Below are 16410 nucleotides of genomic sequence, written 5' to 3'. Positions count from 1 at the left end.
TGTAATCAAAAATACAGAATAAAAGACCCCAACAATTTCAGACGAGACATGCAAAAAATGCCAAGCGAAACCAGAAAAAATATAACACATTACAAAATCCTAGAGCAGTTTTTTCTGAACGATTTTTGCAATTTGAATATGATTACTTACAATAAAATGACAAACAACTTTCATAAAAAACTCTTACAAGACACCATAGCCACTATAAATACATGAGCAATTCAGGTTTAGAGATGCAGTCCTTCAAATTACATTAGCATTTATCAATTATTATGGCGCAGGCAATCCACAATTACAACCCTCATGATTTGCAGGCGGTGTTAGTCTAGGGAAGTCAGCCTCTGGCACCGCCAAACGTATGAAATCTGAGGTCCAAAACCTCTTGCTTGTGTGGATGTATCGTAATGTGTTCCCCATTAAAAATTCCACCATGTGGAATTAAAAGATTCAGCTTGATAATTCTTGATTTTACTAGAGGGTTAGTGCAGAAAAACAAAAAAGAAGGGCCAATGTTATAAAACAATCTAATTTGCACGTTGGAGCTCACGGTTTCCGGTCCGTTAGTCCTCAATAGATTTCTCCCGGGCGTCGTCGACTCCCGGCCCAATTCCATGTCCCATTCTTGCAGACTCTTCAATCCAGCCCATCCTCTATCCATCCCGGTATCTTTCTTGTATTACCAGGGACTCTGATCTCGTTCTAATAAGCAGTTTCATTCCTTCTTCCATGGAATCCCTTTTGGCTATCCTGCTTGTTATTACCTAAAAAAATTAGAACATATTTATCAGGGAAGATTTCCACTGAAAGAAACTATGCTAGCTGTGGCCAATTTTATCGCGTGTTTCCAAGCACCCAGAAATTGCATCGTTTATAATGAACTGCAAGATTTTCCCAAACACGAGGTCAGATTAACTGGGCTATAATTCATTTCTTCTGCCTCTTCCCTTCTTATATTATGGCCTGATATTTGCAAATTTCCAATCTTTGAAACCATTCCAGAATCTTGTGATACTTGAAAGATCATTGAAAGATACTCCTCCACAATCTCTAGCTCCCTCTTTCAGGACTTGTGAATATTCTTGTGGTCTTGATAACTTCACGTTAAATTATAGAATGCCTTTTTAGAAGAAAAGATGGATATTGGCAATCAGGATTTTTAAGCTGACAACTATGACTGAAATATTATACCTTCAATTATAAAGGTTCTTTAGTGCATATGACTTTATTCCAGTCTAGCGCACAGTACTAAGTGAGAAAAAAAGAGGTAATATCGAGTTAGTGAGGGTGCAGGGCGGTGGGGCTGCATACATGCGATCAGGCCGCTGAATTTAACTAAAGAGTAACAAAAAAGAGCACTGAACAATTGACTTTCTTAAAAGAGGTAGACTATAAAGGCAGTGTGGTCAGTCTTCAATGGCAGATATGCTGATTTGTAGAGAACATGCCACTCTTCAATGGCAGATGTGTGGACGTGCAGGGGAAATGTCGCATTTTATAGGAAGAGACCACTATTATCTATGGAAAGTTTAGGCATCAATTGATTTGTCAAGAGAAAAAAAAAACATGAAGAACTTCTTTCAACGTGTTTGAGATGAGAGAAAATGGATTAGAGACGCCCTTCCAGCCAAACTTAAGAAATCTGGTTTGGGTGGAGGCTGTGCAATATGTGTCCTGTTACAAATCGGTACCATGAAAAAACGAACAGTACACAATGTGCGATAAAACGATTGAGCTGTCATCAGGTGGCTTTGGTAGCGGACTGGACTCGGGCTTGGCTAGAACTAGACTCGGGCTTCGCTGGGACTAGACTCGGGCTTGGCTGAGACTAGACTCGGGCTTGGCTTGGACAAGACTCAGGCTTAGCTTGGACTTAACTGGACACTGCTCGGACACAGGACATGGAGACGTGACTCTTCTTGGACAGAGGATACAGAACAGAGCCTGAAATCTTCTTGGACACAGCATACCGAACACAGTGCCGGGACTCTTCTTGAACACAGGACGATTCTTGTTGGACACAGGACTCTCCTGGACACAGCACACAGAGCCATGACTCCTCCTTGGATACAGGACACAGAACCGGCACACATCTTGGACATCGGACACAGAGCTAGGACTCTTCCTTGGATACAGGGCACAGAACACGTGGCTGAAACACTTTTTGGACACTGAGCACAGAGCCGAGCTTCTCTGTATGGGCTTTGACGCGGTCTCTGACGGAGTGCCTATCGAAGTTACTGACGAGGTTACTGACGAGGACGGTCCAGCCAGTAATCACTGGACCCTAGATTTATTATGTTTCCAGCCCGAAATGAGAATCAGGGTCCTTATTTAAGGCGCCCAGAGGAACAAGGGGAAAAATGTATAGCCGGTATAGGGATTCCACAGACCGGACCATGAACCGGAATGCGGACATCACGGACCGGAATGTGTCAGTACCCCACCGTGAGCCCTCTGTGACAGCCTACAGGCGATTCAATAGGCTTGCCCGGATATTCGACGATCCGGGCGTGTGTGTGGTGGATTTCAACAGGAGGAGACCTGGCTAACTAGAATCTAACGGCAATGTCTGTGTCCCTTGGTCCATGTCTGGCTGGGCCGTTCAGTTATAAGGTGGTGTTGGCCGAGGACTCAAATTCGACACTGAAGTACTATGAACTGGACTATGCTTATAAAGAATGCAAAGGAAGCCAAGGAGCGAGGTCAAAATAATAACATGAACGTAGACGTAGAGTGACAAACCGGAAAACCTGCTCTTGGCTTGGGACTTGAACTTGACAGGGAACTCAGCTCATGACTCGAAACTCGGGTCTTGGCCGGGACTCGCTACCTGTGTCTAGACTGGGCACGTGACTAGAACTCGGACCTGGCTTTGACTGAACTCGGGCTGGCTTGATCTGGGCTCGGGCTTGGCGGGGACTGGGCTCAGGTTTGGCTGGGACTGGACTCGAGCTTGCCTTGGACTTGAATCTGGCACTTCTTGGACACAGGACTGGGAGCCGGGACTCTTTTGGACACAGGATACAGAACACAGAGCTGGGACCCTTCTTGGACACCTAACACAGAGCCGAGCTTCTGGGTGTGGGTTCTGTCGGGGCATCGGACGGGGTGACTGACCCGATTACTGACGAGGTTACTGTCTTGTTTACTAACAAGGTTATTGTGGAGGACGATCTAGCCAGGAATCACTGGACCCCAGAGCTATTTACGTTGCCAGCCCGAAACGAGAATGAAGTGTCTCAATTAAGGCGCTCAAAGAAACAAGGGAAAAAATGAATAGCCGGAATCTGGAATACGGACCGTGAACCAGAATGCAGACTTCATGGATCGGACCGTGACTCTAGCTTTATAATTGTTAATTTGACGAAATGTTTAGTAAAGAATACAAAAAGTAAAAAGGCTCCATTCTCATGAAACAATCTACTGCGCAATGCTGGAGCTCACTGATAAGGCTGTTCATCTAACATTGACCTCCTTGCATCGTCGCTGACCTTCGAACCCTCACTCCAAGTCCTCTCCATACTAGGTCTACCAAATCTCTCCATTCGCAGCTTCTCTCCTCATCTCTCCCCGGAGAAAGACCGTGAATTCCCGGCATCCAGACATAAAAAAAAGAACAACATCGCGCTCAGTGGCTATCATGCCCTGCTATCTCTAGTCATAGCCGAAACATTGCTGCTACAGAGAAACCATTACGTCAGCACTGTAAAATTACAGAGAAGTCATGACATTAGCAGTGAAACCTTGCAGCGTGTTACACTTGCTGAAACGAATAGCATTTATCAGGATAAAGTTCGTTAACTGCAGCTCAGCATTTATATTTATCACCCATTCAGAAGTAACCAATACATTCAATGACCAAGGCATTGACAATCCCTGTACAGTAAGGATTAGCAACATCATTTGCTCCACAATCACCACCAGCACAGGAGCAGCAAATGGCTGTGTGTTTAACCCCCTGCTGTTCTCACTTTACAATTATGTCTGTGAAGAAACGTGCAGTTCCACGCCGTATCTGTTTGACATAAATAGAACTGCTGCTGGGTGAATCGGCATAAAGTATATGGAAGGAAAATCTGATTGAGTCATGCCACGACAATAACCTCTCATTCATCTTCTGCTGAAGGGAAAGCGGCCAGTGAGTGAGTGGGCCAGTGACGTAGTGGAGCTTTGAGGCTTTGACTCGAGAGATTCTGGTAGTTTTGGCAATTGGACTGTGCAATCAAGTCAATCAAGATTTGAATAGCTCAGCAGAAAAGCCGTTGATTAGACAATCAAGATTTGAATAGCTCAGACTCAGCAGGAAGCAGCTGAATGGGCAATCCAAGTAAGGTGGCCAAGCAGTTTGAAAAGCTCAATCAAATAAATAGAGGAGTAGTTCAAGCGGAGCGGCTTCTGGAAAGTTGCCAGTGAGTGAGTGGGCCAGTGAAACAGTGGAGCTTTGAGGCTTTGACTCGAGAAGAGGCGGAGGACGAGCGTGTTCCCACTGAGTCTTTACAATGCCTCCTGAGACGGTGATGTGCCTCTCCTGTAAGATGTGGCAGCCTTGGGGGAACTCCCCTCTCCCGCAGAGTCACATCTGCCGGAAGTGGATGCGGCTGGGCGATCAGGAAGTCGGAATCTGGAGTAGCAGCTGGATGACCTTCAATCCATAAGGGAGAATGAAGCAGTCATAGATGAGAGCTACAGGGAGGTAGTCACACCAAGGCTGCCAGCAGCAGGTCGTTGGGTGACAGTCAGAGGAGGGAAAGCGAAGGTGAGCAGACAGGTAGTGCAGAGCACCCTTGTAGCCATTCCACTGAATACTAAATTTACCGTTCTGGATACTGTTGCTGGGGGCAACCGACCAAATGTGAGCCACGGCGGCAGGGCCTCTAGCACTGAGTGCAGAAGTTTGGGATGGAGAAGAGGAGAACTGACGTCATTAGAGACTCTATAGTCAGGGGAGCAGACAGGAGATTTTGTGGACGTGAGAAGGACACCCGCATGGTTTTTTGCCTCCTAGGTGCCTGGGGGTGGGGGGTGGGGATGTTACTGACCAAGTGCATGACATCCTGGTACAAGAGGGAAAGTAACCAGAAGTCGTGATACATGCGGGTACCAGAGACATAGGCAGGAAGAGGGACGAGGTCCTGAAGTGTGAGTTTCGGGAACTAGACAGAAGGCTGAAGAACATGATATCAAGTGTGGCGTTCTCAGGATTGCTGCCAGTGCTACGTGATAGTGTTGGTAAGAATTGGAAGAGTTGGCAGTTGAATGTGTGGCTAAGGAGTTGGTGGAAGGGGCAGGGTTTTAGTCTTTTGGATCATTGGGATCCAATCTTCTGGGGAAGGTGGGACCTGAGCAGATTGGCTGGGTTGCACACGAACTCGAGGGGGAGCAATATCATTGCAGGTAGGTTTGCTAGCATGGTTCGGGAGGGTTTAAACTAATTTGCTAGGGGTATGGGACCCAGAGCGATAGAGCTGTAAAAGAAGTGCATGGAGTAAAGCCTATCTAATATATAGAGAGGGACGAGGAAACAGAAGCAGAATAAAGGGTGTAAAGGTAGTAAGGTAGAAGTGCTAAAGTGTGTGTACTTCAATGCAAGAAACATCAGGAACAAAGGTGATGAAATGAGAGCTTGGATGCCTACATGGATTTATGATGAAGTGACCATTACAGAGACTTGGCTGGCACCAGGGAAGGAATAGATTCTCAATATTCCTGGATTTCAGTGCATTATAAGGGATAGAGAGGGGCGGGGGGAAAGGGAGGAGGGGTGGCGTTACTGGTTAGGGATACTATTACAGCTATAGAAAGGGTGGGTAATGCAGCAGGATCCCCTTTTGAGTCAGTATGGGTGGAAGTCAGGAACATGAAGGGAGCAGATACTCTATTGGTGGTATTCTATAGGCCCTTTGGTAGCAGCAGAAATTCCGAGGAGGCATATTGGGAGGCAGATTTTGGAAGGGTGCAAAAATAACTGGGTTGTTATCATGGATGACTTTAACATCCCTAATATTGATTGGCACTTGATTAGTTCCAAGGGTTCAGATAGGGCAGAGTTAGTTAAGTGTATCCAGGACGGATTCCTGTCACAGAATGTTGACAGGCCGACTAGGTGAATGCAATACTAGATCTAGTATCAGGTAACGAACCGGGTCAGGTCACAGATCTCTCAGAGGGTAAGTATCTGGAGGACAGTTAGCAATATCATGGAAAAGGATAGATTCAGAGAGGGCAGGGAAATTATTAATTGAGGAAGGGTAAATTATGAGGCTATAAGGCTACAACTTGCGGGTGTGAATTGGGACGGTATTTTTGCAGGGAAATATACTATGGACATATAGTCAATGTTTAAGGATCTCTTGCAGGATGTTAGGGATAAATTTTTCCCGGTGAGGAAGATAAAGAATGGTAGGGTGAAGGAACCATGGGTGACAAGTGAGGTGGAAAATCTAGTGAGATGGAAGAAGGCAGCATACATGAGGTTTAGGAAGCAAGGATCAGCTGGGTCTATTGAAGAATATAGGGTAGCAAGAAAGGAGCTTAAGAATGGGCTGATAAGAGCAAGAAGGGGGCATGAGAAGGCCTTGGCGAGTAGGGTAAAGGAAAACCCCAAGACATTCTTCAATTATGTGAAGAATTAAAGGATGACGGGAGCGAAGGTAGGACCGATTACAGATAAAGGTGAAAAGATGTGCCTGGAGGCTGTGGATGTGAGCGAGGTCCTCAATAAATGCTTCTCTTCAGTATTCACCAATGAAAGGGAACTTGATGACGGTGAGGACAGTATAAGTGAGATTAATATTCTGGAGCATGTTGATATTAAGGGAGAAGAGGTGTTGGAGTTGTTAAAATATATTAGGACGGATAAGTCCCGGGTCCTGACGAAATATTTCCCAGGCTGCTCCTCGAGGCGAGAGAAGAGATTGCTGAGCCTCTGGCCAGTATCTTTATGTCTTTGTTATCCACGGCAATGGTACCGGAGGATTGGAGGGAGGCGAATGTTATCCCCTTGTTGAAAAAAGGTAGTAGGGATTGTCCGGGTAATTACAGACTAGTGAGCCTTACGTCTGTGGCGTGAAAGCTGTTGGAAAAGATTCTTAGAGATAAGATCTACGGGCAATTAGAGAATCATGGTCTGATCAGGAACAGTCAGCATGGCATTGTGAAAGGAAGATCGCGTCTAACAAGCCTGATAGAATTCTAGAGTCCACACGGTAGGCTTATTCATAAAGTCAGAACGCATGGGATCCAGGGTACTTTGGCTTGCCTGCAGTAGGCGGAGGGTCGTGGTGGATGGAGTACATTCAGATTTGAGTGTTCTGACTAGTGGTGTCCCACAAGGATCTGTCTGGGACCTCTACCTTTCGTGATTTTTATTAACTACCTGGATGTGGGGGTAGGAGGGTGGGTTGGCAAGTTTGTAGACGACACAAAGTTTAGTAGTGTTGTAGATAGTGTAGAGGACTGTCGAAAATTGCAGAGAGACATCGATAGGATGCAGAAGTGGGCTGTGAAGTGGCAGATGGAGTTCAAACCGGAGAAGTATGAGGTGGTATACTTTGGAAGGACAAACTCCAAGGCAGAGTACAAGTAAATGGCTGGATACATGGTAGTGTGAAGGAGCAAAGGGATCTGGGCGTATATGTCTACAGATCCCTGAAAGTTGCCTCACGGGTAGATAGTGTAGCTAAGAAATCTTATGGGGTGTTAGCTTTCATAAGTCGAGGGATAGAGTTTAAGAGTGGCGATGTAATGATGCAGCTCTATAAAACTCTGGGTAGGCCACACTTGGAGTACTGTGTCCAATTCTGTTCGCCTCACTATAGGAAAGATGTGGAAGCATTGAAAAGGGTACATAGGAGATTTACCAGGATGCTGCCTGGTTTAGAGAGTATGGATTATGATCAGAGATTAAGGGAGCTAGGGCTTTATACTTTGGAGAGAAGGAGGATGAGAGGAGACATGACAGAGGTGTACAAGATATTAAGAGGAATAGATAGAGTGGATAGCCAGCGCCTCTTCCCCACGGCTCCACTGCTCAGTACAAGTGGAAGTGGCTTTAAGGTAAGGGGAGGGAAGTTCAAGGGGATATTAGATGAAAGTTTTTCACTCAGAGAGTGGTTGGTTCGTGGAATGCACTGCCTGAGTCAGTGGTGAAGGCAGATACACTAGTGAAGTTTAAGAGACTACTAGACAGGCATATGGAGGACTTTAAGTTGGGGGGTTATATGGGAGGCAGGGTTTGTTGGTCGGCACAACATTGTGGGACGAAGAACCTGAGATGTGCTGTACTATTCCATTTTCTATGTTCTAAACCCAAGCACTGATTATTGAATAGAGGAGGAAGAAAAGGGGAATCCTGGAAACATTTTCATTGAAGGGTCGGATGTGAAGATGATCATCAGCATTAAGGTCCTTGACGTTGTCATATCAGAACATTTCTCCAGGGACCAGCACGTAAAAACCATTTCAAAGAAAACATGGCAGTACCTTTACTTTCTTAGAAATTTGTGCAGATTCGGCATCTAAAATTTTCTACACTTCTAAAAATGGATTGACATGGAAATACCAGTACCGAGAAACAGAACAGCCTACAAAAATTGATGTATACAGTCCCGAACTTCACAATAATTCATCATTAAACAAGCAGTGCTGCCACAAACAAGAAGCATCCATCATCAGGAATCTTCCAATATCCAGGTCTTAGGTTCCCAAATCAGCAGGTTCAGTTTTTACCCTTTAGCCATCAGGTCCCTGACCAAGCATGGTCTTCTTCACTCACCAGAACAATGGAGTGTTCATTAAACGTTATCTTTTCTCGATTTCGAGTTATCTCCTACACATGCAATTTGCATCATTCATTTACTATCTATCAGTCTATATACCTATTTATTTATTTATTTATTTATTCATTCACTCGTTCATCCATCTATCTATTTATTTATTTATTTATTTATTTATTTATTACTGTTTGTTTCTTTTTGCATTTGCACAATTTGTCAGATTTGCTTGTGATTCTCGTGTATTTGTTCGATCCATTGTGACTGTCTGAATGAAAAGGTATCTCAGAGCAGTAGATGGTAACTACATTTAGAAAGTCTCTCTTATGTGCGGTCAACAGCTCTCGGGCGACTGTTGTGCCAGATGCGTGTGTTACGTACCCGTGGGTATCGTGTGCCTGTCACTTGACCATGAAGTAATTGAAGCTATGCTGGACATGAGGTAATGGTCTTGTGATGGTGGAGTGACGTCATTTTCTCGCCGGTGAGAGGTCATGTGATAGTTTTTTTTTACCAGGTATAAAAGGAGAACCCTTCCCTGTGAGGTGGGGCAATTCGTGGCTGAACTCGCCACTGAGTCCATGTTGCTGCGTATTCCGATGTTATGACGCTGTTTCACTTAAAAGTGGAGTTTTACTTTCTGCCTTAAGTGGCAGGTTATTGCCGGCTTTTTTGCTACAAAATTCACAGTTAAAGTAATCGGAGAGTGAAGATCTGACAAAGTTCGGGAAGCTGAAATATAAAGGAAAGTTGATTTTGATGGTGAAACAAGTTCGACCTAGTTTGATCCTCATTCGGAAGGAATTCGTCAACTGTGCTCATGTTAGTCTCTGCTGTAAGAGCAGAAAAGACTGGGAACAGAGTTTCGCCAGGGAAAGATCAGTGCCTTGAAGCCGTTTTATTTCCTTCAATCGTAAATCCCTCGGCAAAGCCTGCTTTGGCTGGGATCAGCAACAACGTCGTGAAAGAGGATTTAATTCAAGGAAAGTCTCTCCGTTAACTGACTCTAAATTACTTTGGACTTTCGCATTACTACTTCTAAGAACTGCCTTTGCATTATCACTTTAAGAACAGCTTTCGCATTATTGCTTTAAGAACTGTTCAAAGTGCTGCATAGCAGCCGACTTCTGATTAAGTTAGTCGTTAGTTTATTTTTGTTTATTTTTTACTGTGTTGAATGAATATTTTATTTGTTATAAAAATCTTGTCTCAGTTATATATTTATTGTTGCTGGACCGTGACATTTGGTGGCTTGTGGGATCTGAATCCAGTTTTGAGTTTAAATGCTTGTTTAATTTTTGATTGGTGTTTTGGAAAAGGGGAATACTCGATTCTTTTGTTTGATTGGCTTATGAGTGGTATTCGACTTACCCAGACACGGAGTTACGAGCGAAGGCAAAAAAAAAAATGATATATTGAAGATTGAAACAGGTTGAACCTTAAAGGTATTTCGAAAGATACAACAAAGCCTGTAATTCAGAGGAAAACCGCGGAACGCTGTATCGATTTGGGTGTGTTTGATGAATCAGTTTTAGATCGATTTCCCGTGAGTAAAGCAGCGATTCATTTACATTTGGAACAGTTAGCGTTAGAAAAGGTTAGAATAGAGGCTGAATTAAAACAGTAGGAATTGCAAGCTAACTTGGAACTAAGTCGGCTAGAAGCTGAAAATAAAAAGAAACAGTTGGAAGCTAGCTTGGAATTACGTAGGTTAGAAGCTGAGGATAAACGGAGGGAATTTGAACTTAAGATAGGAGAATTAAAGTATTAGAATCAGTCTCCTGGTTCTAGAAAAATATTTGTTGTTAGTCAGGAAATTAAGTTGGTCCCTCCATTTAGTACAACAGTAGCAGAGAAATATTTTCAATATTTTGAAACGATTGCTCTAATTTTAGAGTAGCTGAAAGAGAAATGATCGATGTTTTTACAAAGTGTAATTAAAGACAAAGCACAACAGGTTTATACATCTTTAACTGCTGAGCAAACACTTGATTTCGATATTGTGAAAATGCACATATTGAAGGTGTATGAGTTAGTCCCAGAAGCTTATAGAGAAAGATTTAGAAATTTAAAAAAATCTGTGGACAAAACTTATGTGGAGTTTGCCTATGATAAAGCTGTGTGTTTTGAGAGATGGGTTTCCTCTAAAAATCTAAATGGGGACTACTTAAATTGAAAGAGCTGATTTTAATTGAGGATTTTAAAAGGAGCTTCCCTATTGAAGAAAGGACATAGTTAATGAGAGATACATTGTTACTTTGCAGGACTCTGCTAAATTAGCTGATGAGTATGCTTTAATCCATAAGAATAAATTTCCTCAGGGCAGAACTTCTAAAAGAAAAAAATGACACAGAGACTCAAGGTGAGACAGAGATTAAATCAGAAGTTAGTGCGAAAGTTACGGAGGAAGGGAAATCTGTGAAGGAAAGACAGTTTGGTCCCGTTTGTAATTATTGTAAGAAACCTGGTCACGTAATAGCTAACTGTTTCCGATTGAAATACAAAGAGGAGGAAGCAGTCCCAGATGCTTGTGTAAAACATACTGAAACACTTGTAAATCCACAGGGTTTGATAAACACAAATAAAGTTTTGTTAGAGTCTGACCAAGTTAGAAATGGATATGATCATTTTATAACTGAAGTATTTGTATCCTTGGAAGAAAGATCTACTCCCGTACCAGTAAAAATCCTTAGGGATACTGGAGCTTCTCAATCACTGATGTTAGACAGTGTGTTAAAGTTTAATGAAAAGTCTGACACGGGTGAGGTACATTATTTACGAGGAGTTAATAAAGGGAGTTCCTTTATCCTTGTACATTTACATAAAATGAGTTGAAAATCAAGGTTAGGTACAGGACTTGTTAATGTAGGGCTACAGCCTAGCTTACCTGTGAAGGATATTTTTTTACTGTTAGGTAATGATTTGGCAGGTGGACAAGTTTTTCTTTAAGTGCACTTGACAATAGAGTCAGAGGAACCACGGATGGATTCTAACACAGATTATTCCTGAGTTGTAACTCGAGCTATGGCTAAAACGATTGATGTGCAGAATAAGCTTGTTACCCATGGCTCAGGATTCGAGTTGTGAGGATGTGTCAGAAACTTTCTTAGCTTCATTGTTTGAACAAGATTCTTGGAGTCAGTCTGACTATGAAAATTTGTCTCTGTCAAGGAAGGAGATGATAGCAGAGCAGAGTAGAGATCCTGAGATTAGAAAATTAAAAGAACAAGCTCTTCTGGATGGTGAAATAGATAAGGTGCCAGTAGGTTATTATATTGAGAAAGTTGTATTGATGAGGAAGTGGAGACCGCCTACAATTCCTGCAAGTGATGACTGGTATGTTGTTCATCAGGTTGCAGTTCCTAAAGTTTATCGAAATGAGACTTTAACTTTAGCCCATAGTGTGCCCTTGGATGGACATCAAGGGATAAGGGAAATGTGGACAAGGTTTTAAAACATTTTTTCTGGCCTGGTTCAGGAAAAGATGTGGCGATGTTTTGCAGAAAGTGCCGTACTTGTCAAATTTTGGGTAAACAAAATCAAATTACACCAGTGGCTCCATTGCAACCTATTCCAATATTTGGTGAACCATTTTCTAAAATTATTATAGATTGTGTAGGTCCATTAACAAAAACGAAAACTGGTTATCAGTACTTTTTGGCTATCATGTAAACTGCGTCTAGGTTTCCAAAGGCAGTACCACTTAGGAATATAACAGCTAAAACCGTAACAAAGGCTGTTATAAAATTCTTTAATTATTTTGGGTTCCCTATGGAAATACAATCTGATCAAGGCAGTAATTTTATGTCTGGATTGTTTCAACAGATAGTTTATAAATTGGGAGCTAAACAAATCACTTCGTCTGCATACCATCCAGAACCGCAAGGTGCCTTGGAGAGGTTTCATTCTACCCTCAAGACTATGATTAGGACGTATTGTGTGGAAAATGAAAATGATTGGGATGAAGGTATATATTTACTTCTATCAGCAGTAAGGGAATCGGTACAAGAATCATTAGGTTTCAGTTCATTTGAACTTTTATTTGGGCATAGAGTTAGAGGACCGTTAGCCTTATTAAAAGAACAATGGATTAATAAAGAAGTACACACTAATTTGTTGGACTATGTTTTAAAATTTAAGGACAGGTTATGTAAAGCGTGTCAATTAGCGAAGGAAAATTTAAAATTGGCTCAGGAGAAAATGAAAACCTTGTACGATAAAGAAGCTAGGATGAGGACGTTTAATCTTGGAGATAAGGTGCTGGTTCTTGTCCCAGTGCAAACGAATCCTTTACAAGCTAAATTTCACGATCCTTATGAAATTATGTCAATAATCAATGATATGGATTAAAACACCAGATCATAGAAGGCCAACTCATCTTTGCTATCTAAATATGATAAAACCATATTATGAGAAACAGTCTGCTACTGTGACTGTTGTTATCAATAATAATGAGTCTGATCTCCCTAGGGACATACTAGATGATTCATCTGAAATTCATTCTAAACCCATCTGCCAGATTACCAAACTGAACCACTCTGGAAAACATTGATGAGAAATTAGCTCATTTACAGCCAGAACAGAAGCAACAAATGAAGCAACTGATTTTGAAATATAAGGATTTATTTCCAGACGTTCCTAGAAGAACCACTGTAGCTTCACATGATGTAGATGTTGGAGATGCCAAACCCATGAAGCAACACCCATATAGGATGAACTAGAAAAATGTGAACTTGCTGAGAAAGAAATTAAATATTTGCTAGAGAATAATATTATTCGACCTTCTAACTCGAATTGGAGTTCACCTTGTGTTATAGTACCAAAATCAGACGATAGTATTAGGTTTTGTACCGACTACTGGATGGTGAATGCGTATCCAATTCCTAGAGTAGATAATTGTGTAGATAAAGTCGGGAAAGCAAAGTTCCTCACAAAGGTTTATTTATTGAAAGGGTACTGGTGTGTTCCATTCACCTACAGAGGTAGAGAGATATCTGCATTTGTAACTCCATCTGGTTTATATGAATAAAATGTTCTTCCATTTGGGATAAAGAATGTCCCAGGTACTTTCCAGCGGATGATTAACTCTGTGATTCAGGGATTTAAAGATACAGATGCTTATATTGATGATTTGGTGACAGGAAATCATACTTGGGAAACACACATTACTGCGGTGGAGAAATTATTTGAAAGGCTTTCAAAAGCTAACCTAACTATTAACTTGACTGAAAGTGAATACGGAAATGTCACTGTGACTTACCTAAGTTCTGTTGTAAGTCGTGGCTTGGTTAAAGAAAATGGTTAAAGAAATACGTTAAACTCCACTTTAGTAACGAAAGGTTTAATGTTACAAGAGTACAATATTTTAATAACTCATATTAAATGTAAAGATAATGTGGTTGCTGATTGTCTATCTCGATATTGAATCTACGATGTCATTTTTTATGAGGATTGATTTTTTTTTTACATTTTGTAACACTCCTACTGTATAGTAAGTTATAAGATGCTATATGATAGTACTATGTAAATTGTGTACATTGTAAATTTTATACATTTGTATTTCTTCTCTTGTATATAGTTAATTGTTAAAATTTTGTTCTTGACAGATCAAAACTCTTTCTTTGGAGTGAGGTGTTACGTATCCGTGGGTATCTTGCGCCTGTCACGAGACCATGATGTAATTGAAGCTATGCTGGACATGTAGTAATGTTCTTGTGATGTTGGGGTGACGTCATTTTCCCGCCAGTGAGAGGTCCTGTGATAGTTTTTTTTTAACTGTGTATAAAAGGAGAATCCCACCCTATGAGATGGGGCAGTTCGTGGCTGAATACGCCACTGAGTCCATGCTGCTGAGTATTCAGATGTTATGACGCAGTTTCGTTTAAAAGTGGAGTAAACTGCCAGTTAAAGTAGTCGGCGAGTGAAAATTTGTCAAAGTTCGGGAAGCTGAAAGATCGAGGAAAGTTGATTTCGACGGTGAAACAGATTCAATTTTGTTTGATCCTCATTCGGAAGGAATTCGTTACCTGTGCCCATGTTAGTCCCTGCTGTAGAGCAGAAACGGCTGGGTGCAGAGTTTCGTCAAGGAAAGTTCAGAGCCTTGAAGCCGTTTTATTTCCTTCAATCGTTAATCCCTCGGCAAAGCGTGCTTCGGCTGCGATCAGCAGTAACGTCGTGAAAGAGGATTTAATTCAAGGAACATCTCTCCTTTAACTGACTGTAAATTACTTTCGACTTTCGCATTGCTACTTCTAAGAACTGTCTTTGCATTATAACTTTAAGAACCGCTTTCGCATTATCGCTTTAAGAACTGTTCAAGCGGCCACATAGCAGCCGACTTTTGGTTTAGATAGTCGTTTGTTGAGCTTTGTTTTTTTTTACTGTTTTGAGTAAATGGTTTATTTGTTATAAAAACCCTGTCTCCGTTTTATATTCATTGTTGCTGGACCGTGACACGTCGTATAATGATAAACCGAGTTAGACGTTTAATCCCGTTCTTCAGCTCCTGCCTGAATTTACTTTGAGTCATTGCGTAGATACAAGTATTAGAACCTGCGCTGACGCGTAGGAGCAACACCCCCACCTCATTAGCTACAGCAGAGGGACTTGTGAGATCCTTGCTCTCAAAATTAATTGTGACTCGAGTACAGAGGTATGTCACCGTTGCTGTTGTCCACAGTAGTATGGATGTCCCGCAAACTGTGAAGAGTAGAACCATGGTCTTGTGGCGGCCTTCCGTCTCACTGTCCTTGCTAACCCTTGCTTTCAGGCGCCGGCGGATGCTGACGGCGGCAATGATGTTCCTGACTGTAAGCCCGTTCAGGAGCAGAATGCAAGCGAAGGGGAGCAAAGAGAGCGAGATGCTGCACATCCAGGTGAAAGCCACCCACCAGTGGGAGGTGAAGTACACGGGTTTGGGCCGACATCCCCAGTTTACGTTATCTATAGTGTAGCTAGGCTCGTACATAAAGTGAAAGGGGATGTACTTTACGCAGCTTAGCACGTACAAGAGCACAATCACCACTGCGGCCGTCCTCTCCGTGCAATATCTAAGTCTCAGTTTCGGACAACAAATACTGACAAAGCGATCAAAGGTGAATGAAACAGTTAACCAGACAGAATAGTCCAGTGTGAGGAGCCGCAGGTGTATATATGAAGGGCAAACTACGCTGAGGGAGAGGAAGGAATTAGATGTATAATAAATGAAGATTTCTCGGAGCAACACGTGAACGATCAGCACGAACAGGTCGGAGATCGCCATCGCCATCATGTAACGTGTGATTCCTCTGGAAAGACCGCATTTTCCCCGGTAAAGGATCACTGCCGTCATTACGTTTGCTGAAAGAAGCAGAAAAACACAACTAATAACCATTAACAATTTGGAAGAGGATGAGGCTACCTTATCAATGATAAACTCATTGAAAATAAATAACTGCAGATAATCTGCCGTATTATGTTTTGAGAGGCAATTAGCATCCATTAGCACGTAACATTTTTAAAAATACTTAGAGGGCACGATTATTGTAACCATGTTCGCATGCGCTTGAAGCATTTCAAGACTAAAAGGTTGCTTTCAACACGTCCTCGGGTTAGTCGTTGATTTAAACACTCAGGCTTTTTGATGCACGTGTGTCAAAAA

The sequence above is a fragment of the Hypanus sabinus genome, chromosome 5 (assembly GCF_030144855.1).
Source record: "Hypanus sabinus isolate sHypSab1 chromosome 5, sHypSab1.hap1, whole genome shotgun sequence".
NCBI lineage: Eukaryota > Metazoa > Chordata > Chondrichthyes > Myliobatiformes > Dasyatidae > Hypanus > Hypanus sabinus.
The sequence above is the reverse complement of the archived record's forward strand: the minus strand, read 5'-3'. Positions refer to the sequence as shown.